The sequence below is a fragment of the Porites lutea genome, chromosome 1, assembly GCF_958299795.1.
Source record: "Porites lutea chromosome 1, jaPorLute2.1, whole genome shotgun sequence".
Classification (NCBI taxonomy): Eukaryota; Metazoa; Cnidaria; class Anthozoa; order Scleractinia; family Poritidae; genus Porites; species Porites lutea.
In genome coordinates, this window is record NC_133201.1 from 47,034,042 (window position 1) to 47,048,316 (window position 14,275).

Sequence of the window (14,275 nt, forward strand, 5' to 3'; positions counted from 1 at the left end):
CCATTACTCCACCAGACCTATCTGTGATGTTAGTATGAACTTATTCTGTTGACCCCCTTCCGTTGACATTTTTAACATTTTGCCCGGTTTTCTCTGACAACCACTCTTAAGAATAGAGTCTCCCTAAAACCGGTCCACTGCGTTTCGGGTGGGAAAATCAATGCCCATGAATATATTTTAGTCCAAAAGTAATTGAAACCACATTTGTAAATAATTATTTCAAAATAAAATTTTTCGGGAGGAAAATCACTTCAGCGCCCGGTGGCCAAATTTTTGTAGTGACAATGAGTAAAAATAGCGCGTATTGCTGAGTTAACCACTTCAAAGTTTTGCACTTTCAACGGTTTTTTTCTCTTCCTAGGCAACTCATATCTGCTAAATATTTTTGGATTTACACCCACTTTGCCGTAGGCGGGAGAGGCCTCAAAATTGCATATTTTCCTCCTAGCTCTGTGCAAAATTCCCACATCTTCTAAACAAAATACCTTTTCAGATCAACAAAGGGGATGTCCAAAAACATAGAAACATAAAAATATGTTGTGATTTAAGCGATTTATCAGCACAGCCATCAATGAAATATGCCTATTTTCTGTTATGACTGTTTAAAATACACGATGGAGGTGTTAATGCAAAGCCGCAATAACACAATAATTCATTACATGTATCAAGTATTTTAAACATTTTGCAACTTTTGACACAATAGAACATCGTTTAGGAAAGGAAACCCTTTAAGCCGAAGGCATTAATACTACAGGTGTACCTGTTTACAGCGCTTGATGCGACTGAGAAGTCTTCGCTGTCAGTACACAAAACTAATATCACATGATGGCGACTTCAGAACCTAGTCTTATTCTAATGAGGTCGGACATTTCGTGAGTTGTTCGGAATACTTTGTGACTTCAGAATACCTTGTCGGGACACTTTGTGACTTGATCGGAGATTATCGGAGATACATCGTGATCATTCTCGTCCCCAGAGCCCATCGTTTCTTGGTCACGTGGTCACAAATTAAGCCGAGTGGCTCTGGGGACGAGAATGAATGTTAATGTAATGTGCAAAGGGGGTTTATATTTGTGGTTGAGTTTCAAAATGAAAAGTTGTGGGACAGATAAAATGTCCTTGAAAGTGCGCAGTGCGCATGCGCCATGACTAAAAACGTTTCAAAACGTTGTTCGGGCTTCGCGGGTTTTGAACAAGCAACCTTAGAATCTATATAACTTAGACTTACCTGCGCGCTCAATACACCACTGCGACACCCTTGCTCCCAGGTTTCTGAAACTTCTCATTCTGGCGTACATTTTTAACATAAGCAAGAGCACAGTTGCCGAGGAAATATATCATATTGTTCTGATACCTCGGCCTTAAATGTGGTGGGCATGACTGATGCTACAGCGCACAAAATTAGACGTTTTTAAGGGCCGAGACAAGTAGAACTCTACCGGGGAGACAATAAATTTCACTTCATGTCCTCATGAACTGATTGTGGATTCGGATGGAATGATAGTTATGCTTGTTACAGGGTAAGTTCCGAAGCACAGTGATGCTTTTGCAAAGATTCGTTTTTCTCAAAGACCATGCATATAGCTCGTAAAATTATGCAGTAGTTGGACACCTGGACAACTGGACACCTGAATGATGCTCAAACATACCGTATGAATTCCGCAACCAGGGCTGCGGTCTTTTTTGCTACCCCAAAGAGTCAGTATAGTTGCTGATGGAGGCTATCCCGCCAGGCTACCACTAAGGCGAAACGTATACAACAGGCGATAGCGTAGAGCTAAGAGATTTCTCCGATCAATTCGAGTTTGCATCGCGCATACTATTGGTTTTGAAAAAAATATACGATTGTATATCAGCGACGTTTAGATATCAGAGGCCTTTCTTACCGTATGTTGTTATGACATGTGGATTTCTTTTTCAAACCGTCGAAAGCAATTTTAATTTATTAAAAGATTAGCGTAAGATGCACATTTGATGTAAAATCATTGGACGTCTAGCGAATTAAACACGTTAGAAAAATGTAAAGTTTAATATCACTGGTACGCTAATTTCAACAAGAAAAAGAAGAGAAAAAGCGAGAGAGTCGTGTTTATAGAGAGTTTGAGCTTCACTTACGGCAAACGTCAGATTCAAGTTAAAAATTTCTCAAAATAGAAAATGAGCAGATAAAACCAGCTAAAAACAATTCTTATGGATGAAAAATTGCGCTAAACTACTGATTTAGGTGTAGAAATAATGAACAGTAAACGACAAGTGTAGAGGAAACTTGGTCACGTGGTGCAAGTTTGACGGAAACGTGATGCTTAACCTCTCTACTAGTAGTTGTCAGTGGAAAGTGAAGTGCTACGAGTAAAGCATGACATATCAAATAATTTGCATCAGTTGCAGTTTATTTCGATTGTTGTTATTTGACATTAACCGTGTCAAATAACTGTGCATGTAACGCTACATGACTTTTCGAAGGCGATCGAGAACACTGAACTTTGAACCAAAATAAGTGTTTATATCAAGCTATTTTGCATAAAGTCCGTGAGAATAAATCACCGTATTATTCGTCTGAAACCTGTCCACAAAAAAAGTTAAGAGCACGCGAGCGTTGGAGTGAGTGAGAGCGAATTTCCAATCGAGTTCAGTATTATTAAAACTTGTTCATAAAGCTTCGCTATCGTGTCAAATCATTTTCAATCTTTGCGTCCGTCGTGTGTAAAACGTTTTACTGCCAAGGGAAAACAGACTTTGTCACTTTGTAGAAAAAACTCTTAATAACTTAAGCAATTTATCAACTAAAATAAATACAACAAAGCCTGGCTACACATTTTAGCCAAAACACCGACTCATACTCTTCGCTTGCAAAAACGTGGCTTTCTATACGAAACAGGATTTCTCCTGAACTTAAAGTTTTCCACATCACACTTTATTTGTGTTCTGAGTGTTCTTCTGTTTTCTTTCTGAATCGATCAGTGACTGCGAAAGGGAGAGAAGCAAAAGCTTAGAAATTCAAGCGTACTCTATCACAAAACCAAGAACCCTTTTGAAGCGAAAATTTGTATGAAAATTAGTTTTCAGCTGCTCTAATGCATCGTGAAAGTAAAATCCCGGTAGGATCGAAATTTTGACGTCATGTGAAAACCAACAATAGTTGGTCATATATAATCTTTTCGAGAATTTTGGCTACGGTAGGAATAACAGATATAGGTCGACAGTTGTTTAGGTCAGAGTTAGAACCATTCTTAAAAATTGGTGACACTTTAGCTAGTTTCCAGTCAAAGGGGAAAATACCAGTCAGTAACGACTGATTAAAGATGCCAGTTAAAGAGGGCGCGACAACATCTGCAGCAATCTTCAGAAACCTGTTTGATATTTTGTCAAGACCAGTTGCTTTACCTTCATTGATAGCTTTAATGAATTTGATGACTTCTTGAACATTGATCCGTTGAAAAGAAAATGCTCCATCAACAGGATTAATATAGGCAAGTGGGTCAATTTCCAAACTTGGAATTAATTTCCTGTGCTAGAGATTGGCCAATGTTTGTAAAATGGTTGTTAAATGCTTCAGCGATATCACCAGGTGAGGGGAAAACTTGGTTTCCAGTTTTGACTTGAGACACTTTGGTTGATTTACTTTGGCGAGATTGGAGTTCATTAATTAACCATTAGGTTTTACTAGTGTGTGCATTAAGGTTTTCAGAAAAGTATTTACGTTTAGCTTTCTTCACTGACTTATTGGCCTTATTTCTTGCACCTTTAGACTGTTTCCAAACCAAGGGGTTATTTGTAGATGTAGCATTCTTTCTTCGAAAATTTCTCTTATGCATTTCACGCAACAGTTCATTGGTAATACAGGGAAAGCGTTTGTTTTTAACCCTTTTTTTTTTTTTCCCAATGGTACACACAGTGTTTCCAAATGTCTAGCATTTCATTTGGGTTAATGTGCGTGGTAACGCGGTTCCAGTCAATCATGCTAAGATTTCGCAGCTGAATTCAGCTTCATTGAAATTCGTGAGCAGTCGGACTTCTACAGTTTTATGCATATTATAGCGAAGATGAGTAACTTTGCGTGTAAGATAAATAGCAGAGTGATCACTTATACCAATATTACAAACCACTGACTTAAATAAATCGATCAGGGTACTTGAATATTGCGTGACTCTAGTTGGTTCTGTAATAAGTTGAGTCACACCATAAATATCGATGATATTTAAGAGGTTATCATGAGAAGAGTTGTTACTGACGACCTCCGATAATAATTTACAATTTAAGTTGCCCAAGATATAGCTCCAATCAAAGTATCATCAGCGAACAGACGTATCCTTGAGGTACAATTTTCTCCTAGGCCGTTCATGTGTAAGAGAAACAAGAGGGGACAGAGGACTGTCTATCAAATCATTTTCAATCTTTGCTTCCGTCATGTATAAAACGTTTTACTGACAAGTGAAAACAAACTTTGTCACTTTGTAGAAAAACTCTTAATAACTTAAGAAATCACAGGCGGCCCAAACTCACGTTGTGAGGGAAGAGTGTAATGTAATTTACATAACATAGGTGACGCGCCGGTGTCGCGTTACAGGCGACCGTTGAAAATATAAGAGACTTTGTATGAGAAATATATTACTGAGATCTGCGCACGCTAAATAACGCAAAACCTCACTTTTTCTTAAATGAATTGAATAAAAAAGACTTACCTGCAATGTATTCCACTGTGTTTTGGTGTCTGTTTGTCGTTTTACTGTTTTTTTGGCTTTATTGCGTAACCACTGTTACTCCTTTCATAGATCGAAGTGACCAGCCAAACACCGACTGTACCGTAGAGTTCCAGCTGAGGCACCCAACGAGAATATAGTTCAAAACCACTTAAACATAGCATTGTTGAACGGATTTTAGAATTTAAACAGTAGATTTAGGCATATTTTTATCCCCTAAAAATTTTTCATTTGTTCGGATTTCCTAGCTGAAAGTCTGGTGATCCGAAAATAATAAGGATCAAAACTTACCTTTTCGAAAATTTCAGCCAGAAAAAAGGCTCTCGAAATTCTAGGTGTCCTTTCTAGGGTAAAACTTGGTTAAAAATGGACAATTATACCATGTTTTAGATGTTCGAAAATCCTAGGAGAGGCAGGCAAGCAAGAAATTTTACAACAAATGTTCCGAAAATTCTAGATCTCAAATCGTCTTCCGAACAGATATTTTCCGAAAATTGACGTTGGGTGCCCCTGTTCCAGGAACTGCTTGAAATGTTCTGAGAAACTTATTGCTTCAATTCACGGAATTTTTTACCTTCACTTGCATTCATACTCTTCGCTTGCAAAGCCGTGGCTTTCTATACGAAACAGGATTTCTCCCGGGCTTAACATTTTCCACATCACACTTTATTTGTGTTCTGAGTGTTCTCCTGTTTTCTATCTGAATCGATTGACTGCGAACGAGAGAGGCCGTACTTGAAGGCCGTACTTTAAATTTAAATGAAGCTGTCTTCGGGCACAGGCAACCCAGGGTGGTCACGTACGCGACCTGAATTAGTCTGCTGCGAAGCCGTTCGAGGCTTTGCAGCAATTATATGATCATCTCATTAAAAACCTTTTGTCCATGACGCCCTGTATGTTCGATCGTGCGAAACAAAAAACGAGGTGCTTGCTTTGGTTTTGGCTTTAATATGCGTGCCAGCCGGGCACCTTTATTGTTCGGCATGAAAATGGCGGAAAGGCATTTTCCATTTCCAATAAATTGAATACTTTTTATCAAGCGACATGGAGGGTTGACAAGTTTCCGTGACACAGTTCGTAGTGGTTCATTGCAGTTAGGTGAAATGCAAATTTCGCCCCAGTACGATCACACGTGAAACGAGTATTGAATTTGCAAGTTTCGTTTGCTGGATGTCAGGGGCACCCAACGGCAATTTTCGGGAAAATATCTGTTCGGAAGACGATTTGAGATCTAGAATTTTCGGAGCATTTGTTGCAAAATTTCTTGCTTGCCTGCCTCTCCTAGGATTTTCGAACATCTACAAAATGGTATAATTACCCATTTTTAACGGATTTTGACCCTAAAAAAGGCCACCTAGAATTTTCGGGAGCCTTTTCCTGGCTGAAATTTTCGAGAAGGTGATTTTTTATCCCTATAATTTTCGGATCACTAGACTTTCAGCTAGGAAATCCGAACAGATGAAAAGTTTTTAGGGGATAAAAATATACCTTTTGTTGCGATATTGCATTATTGTAGTAGGCCAGGTCACGTGTTACTGTTGATTCATGTGGTCCATATTTGGTCATTAAAAAGCTAGTATGATTCTCACCGAGTCTGGTACATGCCTATTGAAACATGGTGTCAGAAGTAAAGTTTACCTTCTGAAGAGTCCAGCTCCTCTTACGAATAGTTAATGCTGTTGGTGGCACACTGATGCAGTTTCCTTCTTTTGTGCGTAATTTCGAAGCAAATTGTCCGCTCAAAGTGTGAGAAGATGCCGGCAGACAACGACCACGTGGAGTCGAGTGCGCAAATTTCCGCGCCATCAGCGTCAACACCAAGCACAGCGCAAGCACAAGCTATTCCGCAAGTTTATCCTCAGCTTATTGCGTCAAATTTTCCGCTGCCAAGTTCCATGAAATGTCAAGGTGATGTTGCTGGCAACTGGGAGTTTTTTAAACAGCAATGGAGCGATTATGAAATCGCGACAGGCCTCGACAAGCGAGAGGAATCGGTCCGTCTTGCGACTTTGCGATCAGCGATGGGACGAGAATGTCTCCAAATTCTACTTAACCTTAACCTGTCTGAGGAAGATAAGAAGAAAATCGACAAATGTCTAGAAGCTCTGGAAAAATATTTCAAGCCGACCAGAAATGTCTTGTACGAGCGGTATGTTTTTAACACTTGTTCACAGACAAGCGAAGAATCCGTTCAAACTTACGTCACAAGATTGAGGAAATTAGCCGCGTCCTGTGAATATGGAGCTTTAACAGACGAGTTTATACGAGATAGATTGGTCATCGGATTAAAGAATCAAGGTGACAAAGTCAGGCTTCTGAGAGAGAAATCCCTGACCCTTCAGAAAGCCATAGAAATGTGCACATCGAGCGAAACAGCTTCGCACCAGATGAAGACGATCGAAGCCACGGGAGACAAGCAGACCGAAGACGTCAAGAAACTTCGTGACAAGAAAACCGTAGATACAAATCGTCGAAAGAAAAGAGATGGATCCAGATCCTCAAAGAAAGAGAAGAAAAACGAGAATAAGAATTCCGAAAGTTCTTCTGAACCGACATGCAAGTATTGTGGTCGTAAACAACGTCATACAAGAAGAACAGAGTGTCCCGCGTTCAAGCAAACGTGCAGTAAGTGTCACAAAAAGGGCCATTTTGCGTCCGTGTGTCGCTCATCAAAAAAAGTGCAACAATTTCAAGAAGACGAAGAAAGCTCTGATGAAAGCTGCCTGCAAGTGGAAACTGTCTCCCTGGTACAGACTAAAGCAAAGCAGTGGTTTGCAGATGTCAGTTTCTTCAAATCAGCTGAAGATTTTACAACAACCTTAGCCTGTCAACTGGATACTGGAGCTACCTGCAACGTACTTTGTTTGGACGACCTCTCAATCATTACACAGTTAGGAGATCCACCCATGGACAACTCCTCTGTCAAACTGAAGCTATTTGGGGGTTCAACGTTAAAGCCACTCGGTGAATGCAAATTACATGTGCATCACAAAGGCGAAAAGAAGACTCTGAAGTTTCAAGTTGTTGAAAACAAGTGCAAACCCTTGCTGTCAGCCGACACATGCGAAAAGTTGCAACTCATCCGTTTGAATGTCAGTGTCCCTGAGAGTCTACACCAAATGAGCGAGAGTCCAATGCAAAATCCTCTGTCAAGAGAAGATCTGCTGAACAAGTATCATGAAGTTTTCAGTGGCCTAGGACACATTGGAGACGCAAAAATTGTGGTTGATAAAAATGTTACACCAGTGCAGCACTCCCCTAGACGTGTGCCTGTAGCCTTGCAGAAAGATGTAAAGAAGACGATTTTGGAGTTGGAGGAGCAAGGCATTATCAAGAAAGCAGTTGAGCCCTCAGAGTGGATCAGCAATATGGTGATAGTTGCAAAACCTCAGAAGATTCGAATCTGTTTGGATCCAAAAGACCTGAACCGTGCAGTCCAACGCCCTAAGTTCCAAATGCCTACTTTAGAGGAACTTTTACCTGAGCTCATCAAAGCACGAATCTTCAGTTCCTTCGACGCAAAGGATGGATTTTATCAAGTTAGCCTTGATGATGAGAGTAGCAAACTCACTACTTTCTGGACACCCCTTGGAAGATATCGTTACTTAAGAATGCCCTTTGGTATAACCTTAGCCCCCGAAGTTTTTGAGAGCAAACTACAAGAGTGCCTCGCAGATCTACCCGGAGTGAAAGTCATCAGAGATGATATCCTTGTGGTTGGTTGTGGTGATACTGACTCCGAAGCCCTTGTAAACCATGATCAAAATGTGATTCGCCTACTTGAACGAGCCAAGCAAGTTAACCTGAAGCTTAACAAGAACAAAGTAAAGCTTCGAGAAGCAGAAGTGAAATTCATGGGCCATGGGATTTCAAAGGATGGATTGAAGCCAGATCCAGAAAAGGTCTCTGCCATCAAGAACATGCCCAAGCCTAGATCTAAACCTGAAGTACTCACTTTACTTGGTTTCGTTAACTACCTCTCTAAATTCCTTCCGAAGCTTTCAGATGTGTCAGCACCATTGAGAGAGCTCACAACTGGCCATACCAAATTCACCTGGGCAAAGCAGCATGATGAAGCCTTCGCTACAATTCAGCAACTTGTCATTCAACACCCAGTGCTTAAGTTCTACAACATCGAAGAAGAAGTCACCATCCAGACTGATGCCAGTGACAAAGGCCTTGGAGCAGTCCTCCTTCAAAGCGGACAACCAGTAGCTTTTGCTTCTAGAACTCTCTCCCCTACAGAGAAGAATTACGCAACCATCGAGAAAGAATGTCTGGCAGTAGTCTTTGCGTGTGAAAGATTCAATCAATACTTAGCAACGCAGAGAGAAAATTTTTGTAGAAACAGATCACAAACCTCTTGAATCAATTTTCAAGAAGTCTCTCCTTTCAGCTCCGTGCCGTCTTCAAAGGATGCTTCTCAGGCTGCAACGATTCAACCTGTCAGTCAGCTACAAACCTGGGTCGCAGATGTTCTTGGCTGATCATTTATCTAGAGCAGCACAGCATGAAACCCTGAAGTCAGAAGAATCATTTCAAGTGTTTTCTTTAAAGTTAGAGACCCTTGACCCTATGCTAGCCCTTAAGATCACACCAGAACGACTAGAGCAGTTACAACGAAGTACAGGTCAAGACGACACTTTGCAAACCCTGAAGACAACTATTCTGACCGGTTGGCCAATGCAAAAAGAGAAAGTGCCAATCAAGATTCGTGAGTACTGGTCCTACCGTGAGGAACTGGCCGTTCACAACGGTGTTCTTTTCAAAGGCTCAAGAGTAGTCATCCCTCAGCTACTAAGACCCGAGGTAAAGTCACGAATCCATTCAAGCCATTTGGGAGTAGAAGCTTGCCTTCGTAAAGCTAGAGACACTGTTTTCTGGCCCGGCATGAATGCTGAAGTACGTGATCAAATCAAGCAATGCTCAATCTGTAACGAATTTCAAGCTAAGAATCAGAAGCTTCCAATGCAGAGTCACAAGCTTCCAGATCGCCCTTGGAGTCGAGTTGCTGCAGACCAATTCAAGCTTCATAGCCAAGATTATATAGTGCTTGTGGACTTCTATTCCGACTTTATTGAAGTCAAGAAATTGGGAGAGAACACCTCTAGTTCTGTGGTTGAATTCCTCAAGGAACAATTCAGCAGATACGGTATTCCGGATTCATTAGTAACCGACAATGGTCCTCAGTTCTCAAGTCAAGAGTTTCGTCAATTTGCACTTGACTGGGAATTTGTCCACGTGACATCCTCCCCACAACATCACAAAGCTAATGGAAAAGTGGAGTCTGCTGTGAATACCGCTACGTCCTTAATCAAGAAGACACTCAAGGACAACAGAGATCCTTGGTTAGCCCTACTAGACCAAAGAAACACACCAACGGAGTCAATCGGAACAAGCCCAGCACAGAGGTTGATGTCTCGTCGCACCAGAACCTTGTTACTCACAGCTACCAACCTTCTATACCCCAAAGTTCCTGAAAGTGTTACTGAGAAGCTGAAGTTGAAACGACAGAAAGCGAAATGGTATCATGATCGATCCTCCCGCATTTTACCAGAAAAAGAAATAGGACAAGATGTCAGAATTGCACCTTTGCAGAAGAATCAAACCTGGAAAACTGGCACGTGTATCGAGAAGTTGTCAGACCGATCTTATGTGGTGAAAACAAATTCAGACAACCAAGTTCTTCGCAGGAACCGAGAATTCTTGAAGCCAGCTGAGCAACCAGCAGCTACTACTCAGCGGCAGACAGTAGTGGTCACTGAGAGTCAACCCACAAAGCGTGATGTGCAGACACCGTTACCTGAACAAAAGCAGATGTCTACACCGTCCCCACTTCCAGCTGTCAAGAAGACACGCACCCGAGTCGTAAAACCACCCTCTAGGTTCAAGGACTTTGTTGCTTAGTTAGTTTTCAGTTGCAAAAAAAAAAAGAAGGGTATTTGAACTTCAACAGACTTTTACTGATCGTTCTGCAAAGACATTGCCCCCTATGAAAGTTATTATTATTAGAATTTTTTTTGTAAGTTTTGTAACATTTATTTTCTATTACTTCTCATTTTTTTTTTTTTTACTTTCGGTTTTGTAAGATTATCAAATTTTGTTATTGTTCATAAGCTCGTTCACTTCAAAGGAAGGGAGATGTTGCGATATTGCATTATCATTGCATTATCATTGCATTCTCACCGAGTCTGGTACATGAGAATCATACTAGCTTTTTAATGACCAAATATGGACCACATGAATCAACAGTAACACGTGACCTGGCCTACTACAATAATGCAATATCGCAACACCTTTATCTACCGTTTGAATACTAAAATACGTTCAACAATGCTATGTTAAGTGGTTTTGAACTATATCCTCGTTGGGTGCCCTTGGGATGTTCAAGACTCTAGCAATCTTTGAATCAGATGGACAACAGAGATGATTACCACCACGTTCTCCCCATTTACAGCCAGGAGGGTCAGTGATTTTAGGCGCTGTACTTCATATATGTAAAGGGTGGACAGGAAGCGAATCAGGCTCTGACCTCTAGGTGTACGTTCCAGCCCGAGCGTTAAAATTTCCACCAATTTCGAATTTTATAACATCATATTTCGAGAATAAACTTTTGAAATATTATATTATTCTAAGCTAACAAAGAATTAACGATAATGGCTTTGTTTAGATTCCAATGCGGAACTTTAAAATTTGAGCTAAGCACCTTAAGAAACCAACCGCATTTAATGCTCCTAATCGCGTAGTCAGCATGCATGTAACTTGTCATGTTGTTTGTTTTTAAGGAAACCTGCCTTTTAAATCTTATAACATACGTACATAGGCATATTTTCATTGATGGACATTATTTTGATAATTATCATCAACGATTACAAACTACTTGTGTGTCCTGTATTTAAACGAAATCAGAGCGACGGGCTAACAACACTAAAATATATATATCTTTTAGCGAGTCTTGACTACTCTAAACAGCTTGCAAAAAATGAAAGAATCTTGCCACAAAATGAATGACACCTACCTTGTTGTATCCAATTTAACAGAGTAGTTCACAGTGCATTTTAGGCCTTTCGGCTTCTATTTATTCACCTTTGTTGTCCTGCACTAACTATGTGTGTTCAGAAGGCTACGTCTGAATATAGATGAGATTCTTTGCGTTGTCCTGGTTACTAGGTTTTGCTTGACTAGAAGGATGAACAATAAAATCGTTTTTTACCAAATGGAAGAAACAAAAGTGGAAAAAAAATCGTTCATTAAACAATCTTTTCCTGCTCACGTATGCCTATGTTCTATTGAATCATGCAATACGGATGAAAACTTATTCATAAACCATGTACAATCCTACAATGATGTAATACTTACTGTCAAGATGATTTGAATATGAGACGCCAGGCCTTAGGTTTTGTACCGAAAGCGGTGGGAATATATAAGGGCTATAACAAGTCCGGAGGCATAGACGTGTAGTGGTTTATATGTTGCGCTTGGAGCTCCAAGTGGGAAAGGAAAACCGGCAAATCTCTCTTTGAAACCCGTTATAACATGACCCTTCCACGTCTTCCATGTTATACGTCCTACGCGTAACACTATTAATGCCCACTGCTACAATGTTACTTGTGTTTCTTGTCTGCTATGGGCATCAAGTAACCCATAAGAATATTTCCTCAATTTTCTCCCTTTCCTCCGCTGTAGCCTTTCCTCACGGTTAGCGATTTTCGCGCTCGCTCTCTTATATTTTCTTGCTCTACTATCCCTGACGGACTTAAGGGCCTACTTGTAGCTTAACGCGTGCTCTAAGCGACAAGCTTACTTTGCGAGCTGCGCGCGGTAAAGAAGTAATTCCGTAAGTTAGTTACAGGTAAGGTAATGATGAGCAACCCGTGAGAAGAAAAACAAAGCACGAATGTTCTTTGTTGGATATGCGTGACGAGCGACACGTCTGCGATGCAACACTTTAAGGCACGGAATCATTGAATCGTGCTCTTAGTGACACGCTGTGATGCTCATTACTCTTGAACGGGACTTAGTCCTCATATGCGCCTGGTTGAAAGAGATGTTTGTGTGGACTGAGATTTTGCCTCAATTTATTTATTTATTTTATTTGTGGTTGTTGAATCTTTTTTTCCTTTAGTGGACAGCCTCGAGCCATAATTTTGTTGCCAAGTTTCTCTGCAGCACAGAAAAAGAACGAAAAAGCAAAGTATTTTGAGGGTGAAACGTGAAGCTTTATTTTAAAAGACAGTGTAAAATAATTGTAATTCCCTTTTACTGGTATCAGTTGTATTAATTGCGGCCCCCACAGGACAGCTTCCTTTCTCTGTCTTGAAACCGACTAAGAACTCGATTTGTCGGGAAGTCTATTTTACCAGTTCTCAGTCCCCACCGCGTAGCACCCAATATAGCAAAGTAATATGACCGCCAAAATTGTTTCTCTGAGAATTTTGTAAGCGCTAAGAAAGTGAAAATCTATTATTCTTTCTGAACACGCTTTAAAAGGAAATGCGTTAAACTTGTTAAAGAGTTTCTTAGTACTCTTGAATCTGCAACCTCTTGGTTAGACTTTCGTGGCTATTGTGTATGAGGCCGTGGCAGACGTCTGCACACAGATTGCTAGCAAATTGACTTTTTGACTAAAATGCGAATAAAGGAAAACCCCCACTGCTCATTGTTCACCTTTTTTTTCTATGTATAAGCGTAATGATATTATTTGTAGCTTTCAAACCTTTTTTCCTTTGTATGTAAATGTAAGCGTAATGATAAGTAGAAAACGTTTATCAAGAGTTCTTCAATCTCCAACTGATGTAAACTCGCCGTTTAGCTGCATTTGAAATTGGTTTATACTAATTCCGACGTTTTCTTTAGCAGACAATAGTTGACTTCCTTATTGGCACTTAGGCTCGAAAAGCTATCCGACCCTACCCGGTATAGTATGAACACCGTATCCGAATCCGATATGTGACTCTTCACTCTAGAGATCGGCGTGGGGCAGTCCGTTACAGAAATCCCGCCGAAATCACCGTTCTTATGTGTGAACAGAAGACCTATCCGGTATATTTTACGTGCCGGCGAAAAAGCTATTTGGTATAGTGTGAACATAATCTTAATTTTTGCTGGTCTTTAAAGGAGCTGTGTGCCTGTGTCACGAAATTTATAGCCTGTTCCAGCCGTTCAGATTGTAGGGACGGCGCAAAGGAAATGTGAGCAGGAAACTTGAAAAAACGATGGGGTGGGGTAGAGAGGTACGCCTGGAACAGGCTACGAAATTTATCAAAATTAAAACAGTGGAAACCCAGAAAACACAAAAAATAACCAATAGGCATGAAACATAAAAACCTATTTGTGCTACATGTAAATATGTTATTTATAAAACAAATTCTGAACTAATAAAATTTCCTTGTAATGGAAAGCAAAGATTTACGCCTGTCTTAGTAGAAACATCAGTTTGTGCATAGTATAAAAGACGGGGCGCCAGTGAATAATATTATCAACCCTCTTATAATAATTAGCTTTATTAACTTGTCAATGGCGATAGCTGGCAGAAATATGTCTACTTATCGAGGACGCATAAATCAACCAATTAA

General features: G+C 40.3%; 1 protein-coding gene across 1 annotated transcript in view; it reads right to left on the bottom strand.

Moving 5' to 3' along the window:
* LOC140930976 (uncharacterized) overlaps window positions 1–4,728 on the bottom strand; it is a 31,788-nt gene extending 27,060 nt beyond the window's left edge. Inside the window, exon 1 of the mRNA XM_073380724.1 lies at window positions 4,683–4,728. The gene's annotated coding sequence lies outside the window, so the exon portion shown is untranslated. The remainder of the gene's footprint in view (window positions 1–4,682) is intronic.
* Between the last annotated feature and the right edge of the window lie 9,547 nt (window positions 4,729–14,275).